The 24804-nt window shown below is 45.8% G+C and overlaps 1 protein-coding gene across 1 annotated transcript in view; it reads left to right on the top strand.

The window, feature by feature from the left end:
• LOC105472026 (ankyrin repeat domain-containing protein 36A-like) overlaps nucleotides 1-24804 on the top strand; it is a 203055-nt gene that overhangs the window by 163996 nt on the left and 14255 nt on the right. Inside the window, exon 84 of the mRNA XM_071077048.1 lies at nucleotides 23520-23615. The gene's annotated coding sequence lies outside the window, so the exon portion shown is untranslated. The remainder of the gene's footprint in view (nucleotides 1-23519; nucleotides 23616-24804) is intronic.

Genomic DNA, 24804 nt, shown 5'->3' with positions numbered 1-24804 from the left:
AGAGGGTGGGGCCAACTTTGGAGAGTCCAAACCGACTGGGGGCAGAAGAGATCCCCCAGCACAGCACAACTGCTCTACCAAATAGTGGCCAGGCAGATTCTTTAAGCAGATCCCTGATTCTTTCCTCCTTACTGGGTGGAACCTTCCACCTGGGGCCTCCACCACCTTACCTGTGTTCTCAAGCTGACAGAGATTTAAATTCTCCCTGGGAAGAAGTTGTCGAGGTCCTGCCCAGTAAGGAGTAATGGGCAGGAACCTGGTAAAAGAATCTGCCTTCCAAGATTTTGTAGAGTAGCTGTGCTGTGCTGATGGATCCCTTTTGCCCCTGGTAGGTATGGATTCTCCAAAGCCTGCCGGCTGTAACAACTAAGTTGCACAAACAGCAAAGATGGCTCCTTGCTCCTGCCCATGGGAACTCATTCCAGGAATTCAAATCTCTGTCAGCCTGAGAACACCGGTATGGGTGGCTGGAGGCCCCAGCTGAAAGGACCCTCATTGGGCTGGACCTCCAGGCCTCCATGCCAGGGAGAACTCAAATCTCTGTCAGCCCGAGAACACTGGTGGGGGTGGCTGGAGGTCCCAGTTGGGAGGTCCCTCACTAGAAGGGACCTCAAGAACTGCATCCCAAAGATAATTCAAGTCTCTCTCAGCCCCAGAACACCGGCGAGGGTGGCTGGAGGTCCCAGTAAGAAAGTCCCTCACTGAGCAGGACCTTGAGACCTCCATACCAGGGAGAATTCAAATCTCTGTCAGACCGAGAACACTGGTGGGGGTGGCTGGAGGCCCCAGTTGGGAGGTCCCTCTCTGGGCCAGACCCCGAAACCTCCATGCCAGGGAGAATTCAAATCTCTTGTCAGCCCGAGAACACTGGTGGGGGTGACTGGAGGCCCCAGTTGGGAGGTCCCTCACTGGGCCAGACCCCGAGACCTCCATGCCAGGGAGAATTCAAATCTCTGTCAGCCCCAAAACACTGGCGGGGGAGGGTAGAGGCCCCAGTTGGGAGGTCCCTCACTAGAAGGGACCTCAAGAACTGCATCCCAAAGATAATTCAAGTCTCTGTCAGCCCCAGAATACCGGTGAGGGTGGCTGGAGGTCCCAGTAGGGAGGTCCCTCACTGAGCAGGATGTTGAGACCTCCATACCAGGGAGAATTCAAATCTGTCAGCCCCAGAACACTGGTGGGAGTGGCTGGAGGCCCCAGTTGGGAGGTCCCTCACTGGGCCAGACCCCGAGACCTCCATGCCAGGGAGAATTCAAATCTCTGTCAGCCCCAGAACACTGGCGGGGGTGGCTCGAGGCTCCGGTTAGGAGACCCCTCACTGGGAGGGACCTTAAGACCTCCATCTCAAATAGAATTCAAATCTCTGTCAGCCCCAGAACACTGGCGGGGGGGGCTGGAGGCCCCGGTTGTGAGGTCCCTCACTGGGGGGAACCTCGAGACCTCCATACCAGGGATAATTCAAATCTCTGTCAGCTCCAGAACACTGGTGGGGGTGGTTGGAGGCCCTGGTTGGGAGGTCCTGCCCAGTGAGGAAGAATGCATTAGAGACCTTCTTAAAGACCCAGTGTGGCCACATTTTGGTAGAGCACCTTGCTATGGCAACCCCTCCAGTGTTCTCAGGATGACAGATTTGGATTCTCCCTGGCATGGAGGTCTTGAGGTCCTGCCAAGTGAGGGACCTCCCAACCGGGGCCTCCAGCCAGCCCCACCAGTGTTCTGGGGCTGACAGAGATTTGGATTCTCCCTGGCATGGAGGTCTCAACGTCCTGCTCAGTGAGGGACCTCCCTACTGCGGCCTACACCCAGTCCCACCAGTGTTCTGGGGCTGACAGAGATTTGAGTTCTCCCTGGCAGGGAGGTCTTTAGGTCCCACCCAGTGAGGGACCTCCCAACCCGGGCCTCCAGCTACCCCCACTGGTGTTCTTGGGCTGACAGAGATTTGAGTTCTCCCTGGTATGGAGGTCTGGAGGTCCTGCCCCATGAGGGACCTCCCAACTGGGGGCCTGCAGCCACCCCCGCCAGTGTTCTGGGGCTGACAGAGATTTGAGTTCTCCCTGGCATGGAGGTCTTTAGGTCCCGCCCAGTGAGGGACCTCCCAACCAGAGCCTCCAGCCACCCCTGCCAGTGTTCTGGGGCTGACAGAGATTTGAATTCTCCCAGGCATGGAGTTCTTGGGGTCCCACCCAGTGAGGGTTCTCCTAACTGGGGCCTCTGGCCACCCCCACCTGTGTTCTCAGGCTGACAGAGATTTGAATTCTCCCTGGCAGATAGTTATCGAGGTCTCACCCAATGAGGGTTCTTTTAGCTGGGGTCTGCAGCCATCCCCACTGGTGTTGTCAGGCTGACAGAGGTTTGAATTCTCCCTGGCATGGAGGCCTCCGGGTCTGGCCCAGTGAAGGACCTCCCTACTGGGGCCTCTACCCTCCCCCGCCAGTATTCTGGGGCTGACAGAGGTTTGAATTCTCCCTGGCATGGAGGCCTCCGGGTCTGGCCCAGTGAAGGACCTCCCTACTGGGGCCTCCACCCTCCCCCGCCAGTGTTCTGGGGCTGACAGAGATTTGAATTCTCCTTGGCATGGAGATCTTGCCGTCCTGCCAAGTGAGGGACCTCCAAACCAGGGCGTCCAGCCACTCCCACCGGTGTTCTGGGGCTGACAGAAATTTGAATTCTCCCTGGTATGGAGGTCTCAGGGCCCCGCCCAGTGAAAGACCTTGGCCTTCAGCCACCCCCGCTAGTGTTCTGGGACTGACAGAGATTTGAATTCTCCCTGAAATGGAGGTCTTGAGGTCCTGCCCAGTGAGGGACCTCTCAACTGTGGCCTCCAGCTATCCCCACCCGTGTTCTCGGGCTGACAGAGATCTGAATTCTCCCTGGCATGTAGTTCTCAAGGTCCTGCCCAATGAGGGTCCTTCTAGCTGGGGCCTCCAGTCACCCCAACTGGTGTTCTCAGGCTGACAGAGATTTGAGTTCTCCCTGGCAGGGAGGTCTTTAGGTCCCACCCAGTGAGGGACCTCCCAACCTGGGCCTCCAGCTACCCCCACCGGTGTTCTTGGGCTGACAGAGATTTGAGTTCTCCCTGGTATGGAGGTCTCGAGGTCCCACCCCATGAGGGACCTCCCAACTGGGGGCCTGCAGCCACCCCCACCAGTGTTCTGGGGCTGACAGAGATTTGAGTTCTCCCTGGCATGGAAGTCTTTAGGTCCCGCCCAGTGAGGGACCTCCCAACCCGGGCCTCCAGCTACCCCTGCCAGTGTTCTGGGGCTGACAGAGATTTGAATTCTCCCAGGCATGGAGTTCTTGGGGTCCCACCCAGTGAGGGTTCTCCTAACTGGGGCCTCTGGCCACCCCCACCTGTGTTCTCAGGCTGACAGAGATTTGAATTCTCCCTGGCAGATAGTTATCGAGGTCTCACCCAATGAGGGTTCTTTTAGCTGGGGTCTGCAGCCATCCCCACTGGTGTTGTCAGGCTGACAGAGGTTTGAATTCTCCCTGGCATGGAGGCCTCCGGGTCTGGCCCAGTGAAGGACCTCCCTACTGGGGCCTCTACCCTCCCCCGCCAGTATTCTGGGGCTGACAGAGGTTTGAATTCTCCCTGGCATGGAGGCCTCCGGGTCTGGCCCAGTGAAGGACCTCCCTACTGGGGCCTCCACCCTCCCCCGCCAGTGTTCTGGGGCTGACAGAGATTTGAATTCTCCTTGGCATGGAGATCTTGACGTCCTGCCAAGTGAGGGACCTCCAAACCAGGGCGTCCAGCCACTCCCACCGGTGTTCTGGGGCTGACAGAAATTTGAATTCTCCCTGGTATGGAGGTCTCAGGGTCCCGCCCAGTGAAAGACCTTGGCCTTCAGCCACCCCCGCTAGTGTTCTGGGACTGACAGAGATTTGAATTCTCCCTGAAATGGAGGTCTTGAGGTCCTGCCCAGTGAGGGACCTCTCAACTGTGGCCTCCAGCTATCCCCACCCGTGTTCTCGGGCTGACAGAGATCTGAATTCTCCCTGGCATGTAGTTCTCAAGGTCCTGCCCAATGAGGGTCCTTCTAGCTGGGGCCTCCAGTCACCCCAACTGGTGTTCTCAGGCTGACAGAGATTTGAGTTCTCCCTGGCAGGGAGGTCTTTAGGTCCCACCCAGTGAGGGACCTCCCAACTTGGGCCTCCAGCTACCCCCACCGGTGTTCTTGGGCTGACAGAGATTTGAGTTCTCCCTGGTATGGAGGTCTCGAGGTCCCGCCCCATGAGGGACCTCCCAACTGGGGGCCTGCAGCCACCCCCACCAGTGTTCTGGGGCTGACAGAGATTTGAGTTCTCCCTGGCATGGAAGTCTTTAGGTCCCGCCCAGTGAGGGACCTCCCAACCCGGGCCTCCAGCTACCCCTGCCAGTGTTCTGGGGCTGACAGAGATTTGAATTCTCCCAGGCATGGAGTTCTTGGGGTCCCACCCAGTGAGGGTTCTCCTAACTGGGGCCTCTGGCCACCCCCACCTGTGTTCTCAGGCTGACAGAGATTTGAATTCCCCCTGGCAGATAGTTATCGAGGTCTCACCCAATGAGGGTTCTTTTAGCTGGGGTCTGCAGCCACCCCCACTAGTGTTGTCAGGCTGACAGAGGTTTGAATTCTCCCTGGCATGGAGGCCTCCGGGTCTGGCCCAGTGAAGGACCTCCCTACTGGGGCCTCTACCCTCCCCCGCCAGTGTTCTGGGGCTGACAGAGATTTGAATTCTCCTTGGCATGGAGATCTTGACGTCCTGCCAAGTGAGGGACCTCCAAACCAGGGCGTCCAGCCACTCCCACCGGTGTTCTGGGGCTGACAGAAATTTGAATTCTCCCTGGTATGGAGGTCTCAGGGTCCCGCCCAGTGAAAGACCTTGGCCTTCAGCCACCCCCGCTAGTGTTCTGGGGCTGACAGAGATTTGAATTCTCCCTGAAATGGAGGTCTTGAGGTCCTGCCCAGTGAGGGACCTCTCAACTGTGGTCTCCAGCTACCCCCACCCGTGTTCTCGGGCTGACAGAGATCTGAATTCTCCCTGGCATGTAGTTCTCAAGGTCCTGCCCAATGAGGGTCCTTCTAGCTGGGGCCTCCAGTCACCCCAACTGGTGTTCTCAGGCTGACAGAGATTTGAATTCTCCCTGGCATGGAGATCTCAGGGTTTTGCCCAGTGAGGAACCTCCCAACCAGGGCCTCCAGCCACCCCTGCCAGTGTTCTCGGACTGATGGAGATTTGAATTCTCCCAGGCATGGAGTTCTTGGGGTCCCACCCAGTAAGGGTTCTCCTAACTGGGGCCTCTGGCCACCCCCACCTGTGTTCTTATGTTGAGGGAGATTTGAATTCTTCCTGGCATGGAGGTCTCCAGTTCCTGCCCCCGGTGAGGGTCCTTTCAACTCGGGCCTCCAGCCAACCCGCCCCCACCCCCAATGTTCTCAGGCTGACAGAGATTTGAATTCTCCCTGGCATGGAGTTCTCAAGGTCGTGCCCAGTGAGGGTCCTTTTAGCTGGGGTCTCCAGCCAACCCCACTGGTGTTCTGGGGCTGACAGAGATTTGAATTCTCCCTGGCATGGAGGTATCAGGGTCCCGCCCAGTGAGGGACCTCCCAACAGGGGGCCTGCAGCCATCCCCGCCAGTGTTCTGAGGCTGACGAGATTTGAATTCTCCCTGGCATGGAAGTCTCGAGGTTCTGCCCAGTGAGGGACCTCCCAACCGGGGCCTCCAGCCAACCCTACTGGTATTCTCAGGCTGACAGACATCTGAATTCTCCCTGGCATGTAGTTCTCAAAGTCCCACCCAATGAGGGTCCTTTTAGCTGGGGTCTCCAGCCTCCCCCACCCGTGTTCTCAGGCTGACAGAGATTTGAGTTCTCCCTTGTGTGGAGGTCTCAAGGTCCTGCCCAGTGAGAGACCTCTCAACTAAGGCCTGCAACCACCCTGCCAGTGTTCTGGGGTTGACAAAGATTTGAATTATCTCTGGCATGGAGGTCTTTAGGTCCTGCCCAGTGAGGGTTCTCCTAACTGGGGCCTCTAGCCACCCCCGGCCCTGGTGTTTTCTGGTTGACAGAGATTTGAATTCTTCCAGGCATGGAGTTCTTGAGGTCCCACCCAGTGAGGGTTCTCCTAACTGGGGCCTCCGGCCACCCCCACCTGTGTTCTCATGCTGCCAGAGATTTGAATTCTTCCTGGCATGGAAGTCTCCAGTTCCTGCCCAGTGAGGGTCCTTTCAACTCGGGCCTCCAGCCACCACCCCCAGTGTCCTCAGGCTGCCAGAGATTTGAATTCTCCCTGGCATGGAGTTCTCAAGGTCCTGTCCGGTGAGGAATCACACCACTGGGACCTCCAGTCACTACTGCTAGTGTTCTCGGGCCCAAAGAGATTTGAATTCTTGGGATAAGATGGCCAAAGATGAGCTGCCATCTTTGCTGTTTGCACAACTTAGCCACTTGAGCCTGAGGGCTGTGTAGAATCCATACCTACCAGGGGCCGAAGGGATCTCCCAGCACAACATAGGTACTCTACAAAATCTTCACCAGGCAGATTCTTTTAGCAGGTTCCTGACCCATTCCTTCTTAATTGGCAGGACCTCGACAACTCTCTCCAAGGGAGAATATAAATCTCTGTCAACTCTAGAACTAAGGGGTGGAAGCCCCACTTGGGAGGTCTCACCCAGTGAGGAACGGATCGGGGATCTACTTAAAGAATCTTGCCATGATTTGGTAGAGCAGTTGTGCTGTTCTGGGGATTCCCTCCACCCTAGTCACTTTGGACTCTCCAAAGCCCACAGACTGGAACAGCTGAGTCACCCAAACAGCAAAGATGGCGGCTCCCTTCTCCCCCAGGGAACTCATCCCAGGGAGAATTCAAATCTCTGTCAGCCTGAGAGCACCTGCAAGAGTAGCTGCAGGCCCCATTTGGGAGGTCCTGCCCAGTGAGGAGGAATGGATTGGGGATCAACTTAAAGAGGCAGTCTGGCCACATTTTGGTAGATCAGCTGTGTTGTGTGGGGGATCCCTTCTGCCCTCAGTTGGTTTGGGCTCTCAAAAGCCCATGGGCTGGAATGGCCAAGTTGCCCACACAACAAAGATGATGGCCTGCCCTGTCCCCTAGGAGCTCTGTCTCAGGTGGATAAAACACTGTTGCTGGTGGCTGGCTGGAGTTGTTTCCTTGATTATGTGGGTAATGCGAGCACCTGGTTGTTTCAGTTGAAGGTACTGTATTCCGTAGCTGCTTCTAGTCAGCCATATTGGCCACACATCCCCATAATCATATTTGTTAAGTAAATCATTCTTTAAAACTCTAAAAAAATTTCAACATTTAAAAAGTGTGGAGCTTTAGAAATGCCTAATTACATCTTACGTTTGAGACACGTAGCAGTTATGTACATTGTCAGTTCCAGATTTTGCATCTTTTAAGGACTTAGATCTTATTCAGTCTTTATGTGCCTAAAATATCTTCACCTGTAAAATGAGTATAATGAAGTACTTTATAGAGTTGTAAATGCTATATATAAAAATACAACAGTGAGAGGGCTGTGGGCTCGTCAAAGTGGCCGAGTTGAAGCAGCTGGTGTGTTTGACTCTCACAGAGAGGAACACAAGGGGAGAGTCAATACTGAACTTTCAACTGAAACATCCAGGTACTCACGTTGGGACTGACTAGGGAAACAACTTGACCCAAGGAGAATGAAGAAAAGAAAGGCAAAACAACAGTCCACCTGGGAGCAACACAGAGCCAGGGGAAACTCCCTCACCTAGGGAAGCAGTGAGTGAATGTGTGACTCCGGAAACCCATGCTTTTTCCATGGATCTTTGCAACCGTTGGGTCAGGAGATCTTCTCATGAACCCGCTTTACCAGGGCTGTCAGTCTGGTGGAGCTATGTGGAGTCTTGGCACAGGAGCCACTCAGGCACACATGGAGACCTGGGAGCCTTAGGTACCTGGGCTTTCCTGTGAAAGTAGCTACAACTCTGGCAAAGTGGGAGGTTGGACCCTCGTACATATCCCTAGGGAAGAGGCTGAATCCAGGGAGCTGAGCAGCCACAGCCTGCAGGCCCCACTTCCACAGCACCTCACAGGATAAGAGCAACTGGCTTGGAATTCCAGCCAGCCACGAGCAGCAGTGCTGAACCTCCCTGAGACGGAGCTCCTGAGAGAAGGGGCAGGCCACCATCTTTGCTGTTTTTGCAACTTAGCCACTTCAACCTTCAGTCTTTGAAGTGTCCAAGGAGATCAGGGGCTGATGTGGACCCTCGGCATAGCACAGGTGCTCTATAAAAATGTGGCCAGACTGCTTTTTAAGTGCTCTCCCAATGTCATTCCTCCTCACTGGGTAAAGCCTCCCAACTGGGGTCTCCAGCCACCTCCTACAGGTGTGTTTGGGCCAGTAACAGGTTCATTCATACCTCCCTAGGGCAAAGCTTCCAGAGGGAGTGATAGGCTTCCATCTTTGCTATTTCACAGCCTTCGCTGATGATAACTTCAGGTACTGGAAAATCTGAGGCTACTAGCGACTGAAGTGGGCCCTGGGCATACTGCAGCAGCCCTGTGGAAAAGTGGCCAGACTGTTACCTGGGTTCCCATTCCTATATCTTCTCACTAGGCAAGTCTTGCAGGCCTGGACCTCTACCCACCCCCGTACCAGAGCTGTTGAGCCAGTAGCAACTCAACCACTCCCTGGACAGAGCCTCCAGGGGCAACTGAAAGCCTTTCTGCCACTGCTTCTGCAGTGGAACAGTCCTTGCTACCCTCAGATTAATGAAAGAACTAACACCCTTTTCTACACCGTCAACAAGCTTTAGTTGACCCAAGGAGAGGAAGCCAGACCATCTCCCATGGGTTCTACACACTCCCCGCTGCTCATAAAAGACAGGGAACCCCTGGATTGGCCCCCACAGCACAAATTCTCCATCCTGGGCTGATTGCAATGAACAGTTGCTGACCTGTATCTCTCCAGGGGTGGAACCCTGAGGAGACAGACAGAAGACCCTTGGCCACAACCACTACTAATGTCCCTTCCTCTTTTGCCTCTAAGTTGGGGAAGAAATATAAACACTGAGATTGCCCCAGAGCTACAGTGGGCAGCCTAGGAGCCAAGCCATGATCTACAGCCAGTACTCAAGAGGAAGAGAAGCACATTTTCATATCATTGAGAGGGAAAATGGCTGCAACTGTGAGAAAACAGGGGAGCCACATAACCAAGCAAGAGTCTACCAACTGATCAGTAAGCCCAAGTGCCACCTACTGGATCACATCCCAAAGCTTTAACGGCAAAAATACTGTACTAATATGCTCCCCTCTGAAATCAGAAATGAGAAGTCAGCTTCAAATAAAGACCCTGCACAAAGCCTCAGCCTGGTGAAAACACAAAAATAAGTCTACTGACTGTACTCAATCTACACTGCAATTAAAGGAAAACCCATATGTGGAGATGAGAAGAAACCAATGCAAGAACTCCAGTAACTCAAATGGCCTCAGTGTCATATGTCCTTCAAACAACCACACCAGTTCTCCAACAAGAGTTCTTAACCTGGATGAACTGTCTGGAATTACATAAATATAATTCAGAATATGGATAGGAACAAAAATCATCAAGACTCAGGAGAATGGTAAAACCCAATCCAAGGAAAATAATAACAACAATAAAGTGTTACAGGAGCTGAAGGACAAAGTAGCTGGTATAATAAATTAGAACCTAGTTCAACCATTATGGAAAACAGTATGGCGATTCCTCAAGGATCTAGAACTAGATGTACCATATGACCCAGCCATCCCATTACTGGGTATATACCCAAAGGATTATAAATCATGCTGCTATAAAGACACATGCACACGTATGTTTATTGTGGAACTATTCACAATAGCAAAGACTTGGAATCAACCCAAATGTCCATCAATGACAGACTGGATTAAGAAAATGTGGCACATATACACCATGGAATACTATACAGCCATAAAAAAGGATGAGTTTGTGTCCTTTGTAGGGACATGGATGCAACTGGAAACCATCATTCTTAGCAAACTATCACAAGAACAGAAAACCAAACACCGCATGTTCTCACTCATAGGTGGGATCTGAACAATGAGATCACTTGGACTCGGGAAGGGGAACACCACACACCGGGGCCTATCATGGGGAGGGGGGAGGGGGGAGGGATTGCATTGGGAGTTATACCTGATGTAAATGACGAGTTGATGGGTGCTGACAAGTTGATGGGTGCAGCACAGCAACATGGCACAAGTATACATATGTAACAAACCTGCACGTTATGCACATGTACCCTAGAACTTAAAGTATAAAAAAAAAAAAGAACCTCACAGATCTGAAAGAGCCGAATAACACAATACAAGAATTTCACAATGCAATCACAACTATTAACGCAGAAAAAATGAATCTGAGGAACAAATTTCAGAACTTGAAGATTGGTTCTCTAAAATAAGAGGGACAAAAATGAAAAAGAATGAACAAAACCTTCAAGGAGTATGGGATTATATAAAGAGGCCAATTCTACAAATCACTGGCATCTCTGAAAGGCAGGTGGAAAAATCAAACAACTTGGAAAACATATTTCAGGATATCATCTATGAAAGCTTCACTAACCTTGCTAGAAAGGCCAACAGTCAAATTCAGGAAATACAAAGAACTCCTACAAGCTTCTACACAAGAAGACCATCCTCAAGACACATAAGCATCAGGTTTTCCAAGGTCAAAATGAGAGAAAGAATGTTAAAGGCAGCCAGAGAGAAAGGGCAGGCCATCTACAAAGGGAACCCCATTAGGCTAACAGCAGATCTCTCAGCTGAAATCCTATAAGCCAGAAGAGATTGGGGGACTATATTCAACATTATTAAAGAAAATCTTCAACCAAGAATTTCATATCCAGCTAAACTAAGCTTCCTAAGTGAAGAAGAAATGAGATCATTTACAGACTAGAAAAATCTGACGTAATTCATTACCACCACATCTGCCTTACAAGAGATTTTAGAAAGGGATACTAGATACAGAAAGGAAAGACCACTACACGCTAATACAAAAACATACTTAAACACACAGACCAGCGACACTATAAAGCAACCACAAAAACAAGTCAACATAATAACCAGCCAACAGCACAATGACAAGATCAAATCTACACAAATCAATACTAACCTTGAATGTAAATGGGCAAATGCCCCACTTAAAAGGCACAGAGTGGCAAGCTAGATTAAAAAAAAAAAAAGAGAGACACACAAAATGGCATGTCGTCTTCAAGAGACCCATCTCACACGTAATGACACTCATAGTCTCAAAATAAAGGGATGGAGAAAAATCTACCAGATGAATAGAAAACAGAAAAAAAGCAGAGGTTGCAATCCTAATTTCAGACAAAACAGATGTCAAATGAACAATAATTTTCCAAAAAGACAAGGGGGCAGGGACAAGATAGCCAACTAGAAGCAGCTGCAGTTCAAGTCTCCCACTGAGAAGAACTAAAACAGTGTGCAAATCCTGCACCAGCAACTGAAATATCCAGGTTGTACTATCAGGACTGACTAGGTGGTTGGCATGACCCATAGAGAGCAAGGAAAGTTGGGCTGGTGCATTGGCCCACCTGGGAGCCACAGGGGGCGAGAGGAGCCCTCACCTTCAGCCAGCCAAGGGAGGCAGTGAGTGAGCATGCTACCCATCCTGGGAAACTGCTTTTTCCATGGATCTTTGCAATCCACAGATCAGAAGATCCCACTCATGAGACCACACCACCAGGGCCTTGGGTCCCAACCACAGAGCCATGCAGATTCTCAAGAGCCACTCAGCTGGAGTCTGCCTAAAACTATCGAGTTCCCAAGTTGGGGAGGGGTGGTCATCATCACTGGGGCTGCCTGCTGCCTAAACCCTCTTGAGTTCCCTGGTGGAGGGGGAGCAGTCATCACTGTGGCTTCTGGCTGCCTAATAAAACTGAGCTTCCCAAGAGAGGGGCATCATCATCACTGTGGCTGCCTGCTGCCTGAGGAAACTGAGTTCCTCCAGGAAGGGACAGCAGCCATCACTGCAGCTGCTAGCTGCCTAAGACACTGAACTAGGGAGGAAGGGCAGCAGCCATTTCTACAGATCCAGGCCACTGTTTTTCCTTTGCTGATGCCAGGGAGACTGGATGGCTTGATCTCAAGAAGTATTCCCCACAGTGCAGCATGCTGGCCGTGGCAGATCATAAGCCTGATTGCCTCTTTAGGCTGACCCTGACCCATCCTTCCTCACTGGGTGGGGTCTCTCTGTAGGAACTCCAGCAACTCCAGCCAGGGAATTAGGGAGAGAACTCTGATCTCTCTAGGTCTGAGCCTCTGGGGGGAAGGGTGGCTGTTGTCTCCACAAACCAGAAGACTTATTCTTTCCCCCTACTTGCTCTGAGGAATCCAGGCAGCCCAGATGGGTGGGATTTCTCCCAGCACAGCATACCCCCTTCACAAAGGGACAACCAAAGTGTCTCATTAAGTGGGTCCTGGATGAGACACCCCAATGGGTCACCAGACTCTTATAGAGGAGCATTTCTACTGGCATCAGGTGGGTGCCCCTCAAGGACAGAGATCACAGAGGAAGGAATGGGATCCCATCTTTGCTGTTCTCCAGCCTTCTCTGGTGACATCTCCAGGTGTGGGAAGGACCCAGATAAATAGGGCCTGAAGTGAATCCCCAGCAAACCACAGCAGCCCTACAGAAGAGGTACCTGACTGTTGAAAACAGAAAGCACCAACAACATCAACCAAAAAGTCCCCAAAAAAACCTCATCTAAAGGTCAGCAGCCTCAAAGATCAAAATGAGACAAACTCATGAAGATGAGAAAGGAATGAAAAACCCCTCAAAACTCAAAAGGCCAGAGTGGCTCATTTACTCCAAATGATCACAACACCTCTACAGTAAGGGCACAGTGCTGGGTGGAGGCTGAGATGGATGAATTGACAGAAGCAGGCTTCAGAAGGTGGGTAATAGCAAACTTCACTGAGCTAAAGGAGCATGTTCTAACCCAACACATTGGAAAGAATCCCAGAGCTTAAAGATTGGTTCTCTAAAATAAGACAGACAAAAATAAAAAAGAATAAAAGGGAAGGAACAAAACCTCCAATAAGTATGGCATTATATATAGAGGCCAATTCTACAAATCACTGGCATCACTGGAAGGGGGGTGGAAAAATCAATGCATTGGATTAGAACATGCTCCTTTAGCTCTGTGAAGTTTGTTATTATCCACCTTCCGAACACTACTTCTGTCAGCAGAGGAGCTAAGAACCATGACAAAAGGTTACAGAAGATGCTAACTAGAATAACCAGTTTATAGAGGAACATAAATGACCTGAGTCAGCTGTAAAGCACATGAGGAGAACTTTGTAATGCAAACACAAGTATCAACAGCTGAGTCGCTCAAGCAGAAGAAAGAATATCAGAGCTTGAAGACTATCTTGCCAAAATAAGGCAGGCAGACAAGATTAGAGAAAAAAGAATGAAAAGGAATGAACAAAACCTCAAAGAACTGTGGTACTATGTAAAAGACCAAACCTGTGACTGATTGGACTACCTGAAAGAGACAAGGAGAATGGAGCCAAGTTGGGAAAACACACTTCAAGATATCATCCAGGAGAACTTCCCCAACCTAGCAAGACAGGCCAACATTCAAATTCAGGAAATCCAGAGAACTCCAGTAAGATACTCCACAAGATGATCAACCCTCAAGACACATAGTCATCAGATTCTCCAAGATCAAAATGAAGGAAAAAATGTTAAAGGCAGCCAGAGACAAAGGGCAGGTCACCTACAAAGGGAAGCCCATCAGACTAACAGTGGGCCTCTCAGCAGAAACCCTACAAGCCAGAAGAGAGTTGCGTCCAATAGTCAACATTCTTAGAGAAAAGAATTTCCAACCTAGAATTTCATATCTGGCCAAACTAACCTTCATACGTAAAGGAAAAATCCTTTCCAGACAAGCAAATGCTGAGGGAATTTATCACCACCAGGCCTGCCTTGCAAGACCTCCTGAAGGACGCACTAAAGATGGAAAGGAAAAACTGGTACCAGCCACTGCAAAAATGTACTGAATACAAAGACCAATGACACTATGAAGAAACTGCATCAACTAGTGAGCAAAATAACCAGCTAGCATCATGGTGACAGGATCAAATTCAAACATAACAATATTAACCTTAAGTGTCAATGGGCTAAATGCCCCAATTAAAAGACATAGACCAGCAAATTGGATATGAAGAGTCAAGACTCAGGTGTGCTGTATTCAAGGTTCCTATCTCATGTGCAAAGACACATGTAGGTTCAAAGGGATGGAGGAAAATTTACCAAGCAAATGGAAAGCAGAAAAAAGCAGTGGTTGCAGTTCTAGTTTCTGACAAAACAGACTTTGAATCAACAAAGATAAAAAAAAGACAAAGAAAAGCATCACATAATGGTAAAGGAATCAACAAGAAGAGCTAACTATCCTAAATATGTATGCACCTGGTACAGGAGAACCCAGATTCATAAAACAAGTTCTTAGAGACCTACAAAGAGACTCAGGCTCCCACACAACAGTAGCAGGAGACATTAACACCCCATTGTCAATATTGGATCATCTAGACAGAAAATTAACAAGAAAGGACTTGAACACAGCTCTGGATCAAGTGAATCTCATAGATATCTACAGAACTCTCCACCACAAAACAGCAGACTATATATTATTCTCAGTGGCATATGATATTGACTCTAAAATTGATCACAAAATTGGAATTAAAACACTCCTCAGCAATTGCCAAAGAACTGAAATCATGGCAGTCTCTGAGACCACAGCGCAATCAAATTAGAACTCAAGATTAAGAAACTCAAAACCACACAACTACATGGAAATTGAACAACCTGCTCCTGAGTGACTTCTGGGTAAATAATGAAATTAAGGCAGAAATCAAGAAGTTCTTTGAAACCAATGAGAACAAAGAGACAATGTACCAGAATCTCTGGGAGGCAACTAAAGCAATGTTAAGAGGCAAATTTATAGCACTAAATGCCCACATCATAAAGCTGGAAATATCTCAAATCGACACCCTAACATCATAACTAAAAGAACTAGAGAAGCAAGAGCAAACAAATCCAAAAGCTAGCAGAAGAGAAAATAAATGATTAAAATCAGAGTGGAACTGAAGGAGATAGAGGTATGAAAAACCCTTCAAAAAAAAAAAAAAAAGAGAAAGAAAGAAAAGAAAGAAAGAAAGAAAGGAAAAGAGAAGAGAAGAGAAAGAAAGAAAGAAAGTTCAAATAGGAGAGAAAATCAAATTGTCTCTGTTTGCAGGCAATGTGATTCTATATCTAGAAAACCACATCATCGCAGTCCAAAAACTCCTTAAGCTGATAAGCAAGTTCAGCAAAGTCTGAGGATACAAAATCAATGTGCAAAAATTACAAGCATTCTTATACACCAGCAATAGCCAATATTCTTCAATTCCTATACACCAACAATAGACAAGAAAGCCAAATCATGAATGAACTCCCTTTCGCAATTGTTACAAAGAGAGTAAAATACCTAGGAATACTGCTAACGAGGGGGTGTGAAGGACCTCTTCAAGGGGAGCTACAAGCCACTGCTCAAGAATATAAGAAAGGACACAAACAAATGGAAAAACATTCCATGCTCATGGGTAGGAAGAATCAATCTCTTGAAAATAGCCATACTGCCCGAAGTAATTTATAGATTCAATGCTATTCACATCAAATTACCACTGACATTCTTCACAGAATTTAAAAAAAAAAAAACTACTTTAAATTTCATATGCAACCAAAAAAGAGACTGAATAGTCAAGACAATCCTAAGCCTATTTATTTATTTTGAGACAAAGTCTCACTCTGTCACCAGGCTGGAGTGCAGTCGCATGATCTCAGCGCACTGCAACCTCTGCCTCCCGAATTCAAACGATTCTTCTGCCTCAGTCTCCCAAAGTGCTGAGATTATAGACGTGAGCCACCACACTTGGCCAGGATTCCCTATTTAAATGGTTCTGGGAAAATTGACTAGTCATATGCAGAAAACTGAAACTGGACCTCATCCTTACACCTTATGCAAAAATTAAGATGGATTAAAAACTTAAATGTAAAACCCCAAACTGTAAAAAAAAAACCCTAGAAGAAAATCTAGGAAGTTCCATTCAGGACATAGGCATGGGCAAAGATTTTATGATGAAATCATCAAAAGCAATTGCAACAAGAGCAAAAATTGACAAATGGGATCTAATTAAACATAAACACTTCTGCCCAGGGAAAAAAACTATCATCAGAGTGAACAAGCAGCCTACAGAATGGGAGAATATTTTTGCAATCTATCAATCTGACAAAGGTCTAATATCCAGAATCCACAAGGAACTTAAACAAATTTACAAGAAAAGAACAAACATCCCCATCAAAAAACATGGGTAAAGGACACGAACAGACATTCTGAAAAGAAGACATTTATGCATCCAACAAACATATGAAAAAAAAGCTCAACCTCAGTAGTGTTTATTAGAGAAACACAAATCAAAACCACAATGAGATACCATCTCACGCCCGTCAGAATGGCAATTATTAAAAAGTCAAGAAACAACAGACGCTAGAGAGGCTGTGGAGAAACAGGAACACTTTCATGCTGTTGGTGGGAATGTAAACTAGTTCAACCATTGTAGAAGATGGTGTGGCAGTTCCTGAAGGCTCTAGAAGCAGAAATACCATTTGGCCCAGCAATCCCATTACTAGGTTTATATCCAAAGAAATAGAAATCGTCCTGTTTTAAAGATACATGCACACTTATGTTTATTGCAGCACTATTCACAACAGCAAAGACATGGAATCAACCCAAACTTCCATCAACGATAGACTGGATAAAGAAAATGTGATACATATACACCATGGAATACTATACAGCCATAAAAAGAAATGAGGTCATGTCTTTTGCAGGGACATGGATGAAGGTGGAAGCCATAATCTTCAACAAATTAACACAGGAACAGAAAACCAAACACCACATGTTCTCATAAGTGGAAACCGAACAATGAGAACACATGGACACAGGGAGGGGAAGAATACACACCAGAGCCTGTTGGGAAGGTGGGGGAGAGGAGAGCATTAAGAGAAATAGCTAATGCATGTGGTGCTTAATACCTACGTGATAGATTGACAGGTGCAGCAAACCACCATGGCACATGTTTAACTATGTAACAAACCTGCACATCCTGTACATGTATACCAGAACTTAAAATAGAAAAGACAAAGAAGGATATTACATAATGGCAAAGGTTTCAATTCAACAAGAAGACCTAACTCTCCTAAATATATATTCATCCAACACAGGAGCACCCAGATTCATAAATAAAGTTCTTAGAGACCTACAAAGTATGTTTCACAGTAATAGTGGGAGATTTCCACACTCCAGTGACAGTATTAGACATATCATTGAGGCAAAAAATTAACAAAGATATTCAGGACCTGAACTCAACATTGGATCAAATGGATCTGATAGGCCTTTATGGAAATCTCCACTCAAAAACAACAGAATATGCATTCCTCTCATCATCATATGCCACATACTCTAAAATCACTCACATAATTGGACATAAAGCAATCCTCAGCAAATGCAAAACAACTGAAATCATATCAAACACACACTCAGATCACAGTGCAATAAAAATAGAAGTCAAGACTAATAAAATTGCTGAAAATCATGCAATTACATGGAAATCAAACAACATACTCTTGAATGACTTTTTAGTAAAGAAATTAAAGCAGAAATCAAGAAGTTCTTTGAAAATAATGAGAACAAAGTTACATACTAGAGCTTCTGGACAAAGCTAAGGCAATGTTAGGAGGGGAATTTATAGCACTAAATCCCACATCAAAAAGTTAGGAAGAACTCAAATTAATAACCTAACATCTCAACTGAAAGAGAAGCAAGACAAAACCCCAAAGCTAGGGGAAGACAAGAAATAACCAAAAATCCGAGCTGAACTGAAGGAAACCGAGACATGAAACAAAACAAAACAAAACAAAACAAAAAAACAAAAAAGCCATTCAAAAGATCTACTAATTCAGGGTAGGTTTCTTGAAAATATTAATAAGAAAGTCTGATGATTCAAATAAACACAATTAGAAATGACAAAGGGAATGTTACCACTGACCCCACAGAAATAGAAACAACCATCAGAAACTACTGCAAACACTTCTATGCATACGAACTAGAAAACTTCAAAGAGATAGATAAATTCCTGGACAAATAAACCCTCCCACAACTCAGCCAGGAAGAAATTGATGTGCTGAACAGACCAATAGAAAGCTCCAAAATTGAATCAGTAATAAATAACCTACCAACCCAAAAAGCCCAGGACGTGATGGATTCCCAGCCATATTCTACGAGAAGTACAAAGAAGAGCTGGTGCCATTTTTACAGGAACTATTTGAAAATATTGAGGAGGAACACCTCCCCAGCTCATTCTGTGAGGCCAACATCATCTTGATACCAAAATCTAGCAGAAACACACCACAAAAAAAGACTTCAGGACAATACCCTCGACGAACATCAATACAAAAATCCTCAACAAAATACTGGCAAACCAAATCCAGCAGCACATCAAAGAGTTAATCCATCATGATCAAGTATGCTTCATCCCCAGGATGCAAGGTTGCCTCAACATACACAAATCAATTAATCTGATTCATCACATAAACAAAACTAAAGATATAAACCACTTGATTATCTCAATATATGCAGAAAATGCTTTCTTTTTTTTTATTATACTTTTTCTAGGGTACATATGCACAACATGCAGGTTTGTTACATATGTATACATGTGTCATGTTGGTGTGCTGTACCCATTAACTCATCGTTTACATTAGGTATATCTCCTAATGCTATCCCTCCCCACTTCCCCCTCCCCACAAAAGTCCCCCGTGTGTGATGTTCCCCTTCCTGTGTTCAAGTGATCTCATTGTTCAATTCCCACCTATGAGTGAGAACGTGCGGTGTTTGCTTTTCTGTTCTTGCGATAGTTTGCTGAGAATGATGGTTTCCAGCTGCATCCATGTCCCTACAAAGGACATAAACTCATCCTTTTTTATGGCTGCATAGTATTCCATAGTGTGTATGTGCCACATTTTCTTAATCCAGTCTATCACTGATGAACATTTGGGTTGATTCTAACTCTTTGCTATTGTGAATAGTTCCACAATAAACATACGTGTGCATGTGTCCTTATAGCAGCATGATTTATAATCCTTTGGGTATATACCCAGTAATGGGATGGCTGTGTCAAATGGTATTTCTAGTTGTAGATCCTTGAGGAATCACCACACTGTTTTCCACAATGGTTGAACTAGTTTACAGTCCCACTAACAATGTAAAAGTGTTCCTATTTCTCCACATCCTCTCCAGCATCTGTTGTTTCCTGACTTTTTAATGATTGCCATTCTAACTGGTGTGAGATAGTATCTCATTGTGGTTTTGATTTGCATTTCTCTGATGCTGAGTGATGATGAGTACTTTGTCATGTGTCTGTTGGCTGCATAAATGTCTTCTTTTGAGAAATGTCTGTTCATATCCTTTGCCCACTTTTTGATGGGGTTGTTTGTTTTTTTCTTGTAAATTTGTTTTGAGTTCTTTGTAGGTTCTGGATATTAGCCCTTTGTCAGATGAGTAGATTGCAAAAATTTTCTCCCATTCTGTAGGTTGCCTGTTCACTCTGATGGTAGTTTCTTTTGCTGTGCAGAAGCTCTTTAGTTTAATTAGATCTCATTTGTCAATTTTGGCTTTTGTTGCCATTGCTTTTGGTGTTTTAGACATGAAGTCCTTGCCCATGCCTATGTCCTGAATGGTATTACCTAGGTTTTTGTCTAAGATTTTTATGGTTTTAGGTCTAACATTTAAGTCTCTAATCCTTCTTGAATTAATTTTCGTATAAGGAGTAAGAAAAGGATCCAGTTTCAGCTTCTACTTATGGCTAACCAATTTTCCCAGCACCATTTATTAAATAGGGAATCCTTTCCCCATTTCTTGTTTTTGTCAGGTTTGCCAAAGATCAGATGGCTGTAGATGTGTGGTATTATTTCTGAGGGCTTTGTTCTGTTCCATTGGTCTATATTTCTGTTTTGATGCCAGTACCATGCTGTTTTGGTTACTGTAGCCTTGTAGTATAGTTTGAACTCAGGTAGTGTGATGCCTCCAGCTTTGTTCTTTTGGCTTAGGATTGTCTTGGCAATGTGGTCTCTTTTTTGGTTCCATATGAACTTTAAAGTAGTTTTTTCCAATTCTGTGAAGAAACTCATTGGTAGCTTAATGGGAATGGCATTGAATCTATAAATTACCTTGGGCAGTATGGCCATTTTCACGATATTGATTCTTCCTATCCATGAACATGGTATGTTCTTCCATTTGTTTGTGTCCTCTTTTATTTCACTGAGCAGTGGTTTGTAGTTCTCCTTGAAGAGGTCCTTTACATCCCTTGTAAGTTGGATTCCTAGGTATTTTATTCTCTTTGAAGCTATTGTGAATGGAAGTTCATTCATGGTTTGGCTCTCTGTTTGTCTGTTACTGGTGTATAAGAATGCTTGTGATTTTTGTACATTGATTTTGTATCCTGAGACTTTGCTGAAGTTGCTTATCAGCTTAAGGAGATTTTGGGCAGAGACAATGGGGTTTTCTAAATATACAATCATGTCATCTGCAAACAGGGACAATTTGACTTCTTCTTTTCCTAACTGAATACCCTTTATTTCTTTTTCTTGCCTGATTGCCCTAGCCAGAACTTCCACCACTATGGTGGAAGTCAGAACTTCCACCACTATAGGAGTTCCACCACTATAGGAGTGGTGAGAGAGGGCATCCCTATCTTATGCCAGTTTTCAAAGGGAATGCTTCCTGTTTTTGCCCATTCAGTATGATATTGGCTGTGGGTTTGTCATAAATAGCTCTTATTATTTTGAGATACGTTCCATCAATACCAAATTTATTGAGAGTTTTTAGCATGAAGGGCTGTTGAATTTTGTCAAAGGCCTTTTCTGCCTCTATTGAGATAATCATGTGGTTTTTGTCTTTGGTTCTGTTTATATGCTGGATTACGTTTATTGATTTGTGTATGTTGAACCAGCCTTGCATCCCAGGGATGAAGCCCACTTGATCATGGTGGTTACGCTTTTTGATGTGCTGCTGGATTCGGTTTGCCAGTATTTTATTGAGGATTTTTGCATCGATGTTCTGTTCTTTTACATTTGCTGAGGAGTGCTTTACTTCCAATTATGTGGTCAATTTTGGAATAAGTGCGATGTGGTGCTGAGAAGAATGTATATTGTGTTGATTTGGAGTGAAGAGTTCTGTAGATGTCTATTAGGTCCGCTTTGTGCAGAGTTGAGTTCAATTCCTGGATATCCTTGTTAACTTTCTGTCTCATTGATCTGTCTAATGTTGACAGTGGGATGTTAAAGTCTCCCATTATTGTATGGGAGTCTAAGTCTCTTTGTAAGTCTCTAAGGACTTGCTTTATGAATCTGGGTGCTCCTGTATTGGTTGCATATATATTTAGGATACTTAGCTCTTCTTGTTGAATTGATCCCTTTACCATTATGTAATGGCCTTCTTTGTCTCTTATGATCTTTGATGGTTTAAAGTCTGTTTTATCAGAGACTAGGATTGCAACCCCTGCCTTTTTCTGTTTTTCATTTGCTTGGTAGATCTAGAAAAGGCTTTCAATAAAATTCAATGCCTCTCCATATTAAAAACTCCAAAAAATCTGGGTATTGAAGAAACATAACTCAAAATGATGAGCTGTTTTTGTACCAGTATCATGCTGTTTTGGTTACTGTAGCCCTGTAGTGTAGTTTGAAGTTGGGTAACGTGATGCCTCCAGCTTCGTTCTTTTTGCTGAGGATTGCTTGGCTATTAGAGCTCCTTTTTTGGTTCCGCATGAATTTTGAAATAGTTTGCTCTAGTTCTGTGAGGAATGCAATTGGTAGTTTAATAGGGATAGCTTGCATGTGTAAATTACTTTGGGCAGTATAGCCATTTTAATGACATTAATTCTTCCTATCCATGAGAATGAAATGTTTTTCCGTTTGTTTATGTCTTCTCTGATTTCTTTGAGCAGTGTTTTGTAATTCTCCTAGAGATCTCCTAGAGATCTTTCACCTCCCTGGTTAGCTGTATTCCTAGGTATTTTAGTTTTTCTGTGTGTAGCAATTATGAATGGGATTGTGTTCTTCATTTGACTCTCTTCTTGACTTGATGTATAGGACTGCTAGTAATTTTCACACATTGATTTTGTATGCTAAGATTTTGCTACAGTTTATCAGCAGAAGCAGCTTTGGGGCCAAGACTGTGGGGTTTTCTGGACATGGAATCATGTCATCTGTAAACAGAGACAGTTTGATTTCCTATCTATCCTCTCTTCCTTCCTCTATTTGGATGCCCTTCCAGTTTTGCACATTCAGTGTAACGTTGGCTGTGGGTTTGTCATGGCTAGCTCTCATCATCTTGGCACTTCTGACTAGAAGGGCAAGAGGGGCCAGTGTTGTTGTTCCCTGAAAGGTAAGTGCAGCCCACAATTACAAATGTAGTGAAGAAGATACATGCATATGTATAAGTAAATATAATTGAGATATATTTAGCAGACATAATCAATAGAGTTGATGAGTGACTGACTGGATGTGTGGGGAATTTATATCACTCCCAGGTTTTTGACTTGGGCAACTGGACACTCACGAAGGAAAAAGAGGATCCAAGGAGAGGAACTTGTCTGAGGACTGGGGTAGGGCTGAACAGCTGCATTTGAGACTAGTGGAGGGTGGGCTGGGCATGGGAGGCACAAATGGAAATTCCACTGGGTCTGCAGCTCACACATGGGCATGACCAGCATAGAGATAGAGAGGCCCCAACACTGCTGAGAAACTGTAATTCCCTGGTGATGGTGTCAGCTGAGAAGGGAAGGAAGCCCATTTGAGGACACCGATCATTTGAGGACACTGAAGAAGGAGTGAGCAGACAAAAAGGAGCCCACAGAAGACAGGGAAGAAACAACTAGAGGGAGAAGCCAAGGCAAGCGTGTGTGGTAACATATAGGAACTGAGGGAGAGGACATTTCAAGATGGAGGGGATGTCATACAACAGGACTATGCAATGGTTTTTGACTGTGTCCACAGGAAGTCACAACAGGCAAGGGAAAGAAACCAGAACCCTGTCATGGAGTTAAGGAGTGAGTCAGAGAGGAGATGGGTAGGGACAGTGAGGTAAGGCCTCTTTTTAAGGAAGTTTGGCTGAAGGATAGACTAGCTGGACACATGCTGGGTGTGTGGGGTAGAGGGAGGAATGATGCGGGGTAGGAGAGCCTTGAGCCTGTGAGAAGAATCTCCTAGAACAGAGAAGCTGAAGTTAAAGTTATGGGAGAGAGTGGGGATAACTGAGTGACAGATAATCAGTGACCTTTGCCAAGAGCACAGCCCTCTTTCACTGTCACAGAGAGGAAGGACAAAACAATTGGTGTTCAAGAGTTTGTAGCACAATATTTTAACTATGTCCTTTAAAAAGTTTCTCCACAGACACTACCCAAAGCAGTCCTTCACTACAGTGGCAGATGGACCTGAACATTTTCACCTGAAGCAGCAGAGGGAACTGCAGAGTCAGGTAATTTCTAGAAGGCTTGCTTTGTTAGATTGATACTAAAGATTATTCATGAGGCCAGTCTTCTGAGATTTCTGTCATTTCTGTCATGCCAGGTCACCAACCAGTAAGGAGGCTAAAAGCAGGCCTCTTTGGGGATTCCAGATGGAAGTGTTAGACATCTGTAGTATTCCTGGTCTCGAATCATCCTGATATTCTTCATTTTGTTATTCACATTGGACTAGGGCAAGGAAACGAGTTCTGGTCCAAGTCAATGTTTCCCAATAATGTTGATGTATTTGGTTCCAAATATTTAAACACATTTTATAAATAGCTTTTCCACACCACATATATAGGGAAAAGCCAGGAGTTAACTTGGGCCAGCAGCACTGTATGCGGGGCTAACACCTTGTCTGTGTATCTCACACCAACCCTAAGCTTTTTTTCCTTCCTGTCACTTTACTCATCTTTCTTTCACATGAAATAATGTTCATTTTCTTTGAAAATGAGCTCATTTCCTTGTTTTCTTTGAGAAAAATGAACAAAGAAATGAGCTCATTTCTTTGTTCCAGCAAGAACAAAGATCACCACAAGTGGCCCCCCTTCAACTATGCTAGATGGCAACTTGCCTTCAGTATGGTGAAACACATCGGTTAAGACGGGTTGTGCATGGCAGGACTTTCTACAAGGACACCCAATCTCCTTAATAAACATGAGATGTTCTCTTTCCAGAAGTTCTCTTGCCTGACACAGCACAGGAAGATGCTGAATGGCCACACAGTGATCTATTGATCAGTGGTGACGTAAGGGGGTCAGAAGGGAGGAGTGAGGAGAAGCAGGGAAGACTGGGTGGTTGTAGGCCTCCTTCATCTGTTCATTGGCTGTGGCATTAGGCCAGCTACTCTTTTCACTTCTGTAAAGTGAGACGGTCGATCTTGTCTACCTCTCCAGAGGATGGCTGCAAGTGTCAAATGTGGGGTAGTTAGGTGGGAGGGCATTTCAAAAAGTTAAAAAATGTGATTTTGGAGGCTTGTAATGTTGATGATTGTTATAATCCCTGATAATTCCTAGTATGAAAAAGGGAAAAGAAGATAATCTGTGAAAGAAGTAAGTGTCCAGTTACTAGTCTTTGAAAAGTGTCAGTCTGTAGCTCTTCTTAATGAGAATAGGCAGCTTTCAGTTGCCCAGGGTCAGATTTCCTTAGTGGTGTATC

This window comes from Macaca nemestrina, chromosome 13, assembly GCF_043159975.1.
Source record: "Macaca nemestrina isolate mMacNem1 chromosome 13, mMacNem.hap1, whole genome shotgun sequence".
NCBI lineage: Eukaryota > Metazoa > Chordata > Mammalia > Primates > Cercopithecidae > Macaca > Macaca nemestrina.
Note: the sequence above shows the minus strand (reverse complement) of the source record. Positions and strands in the feature narration are given on the sequence as shown.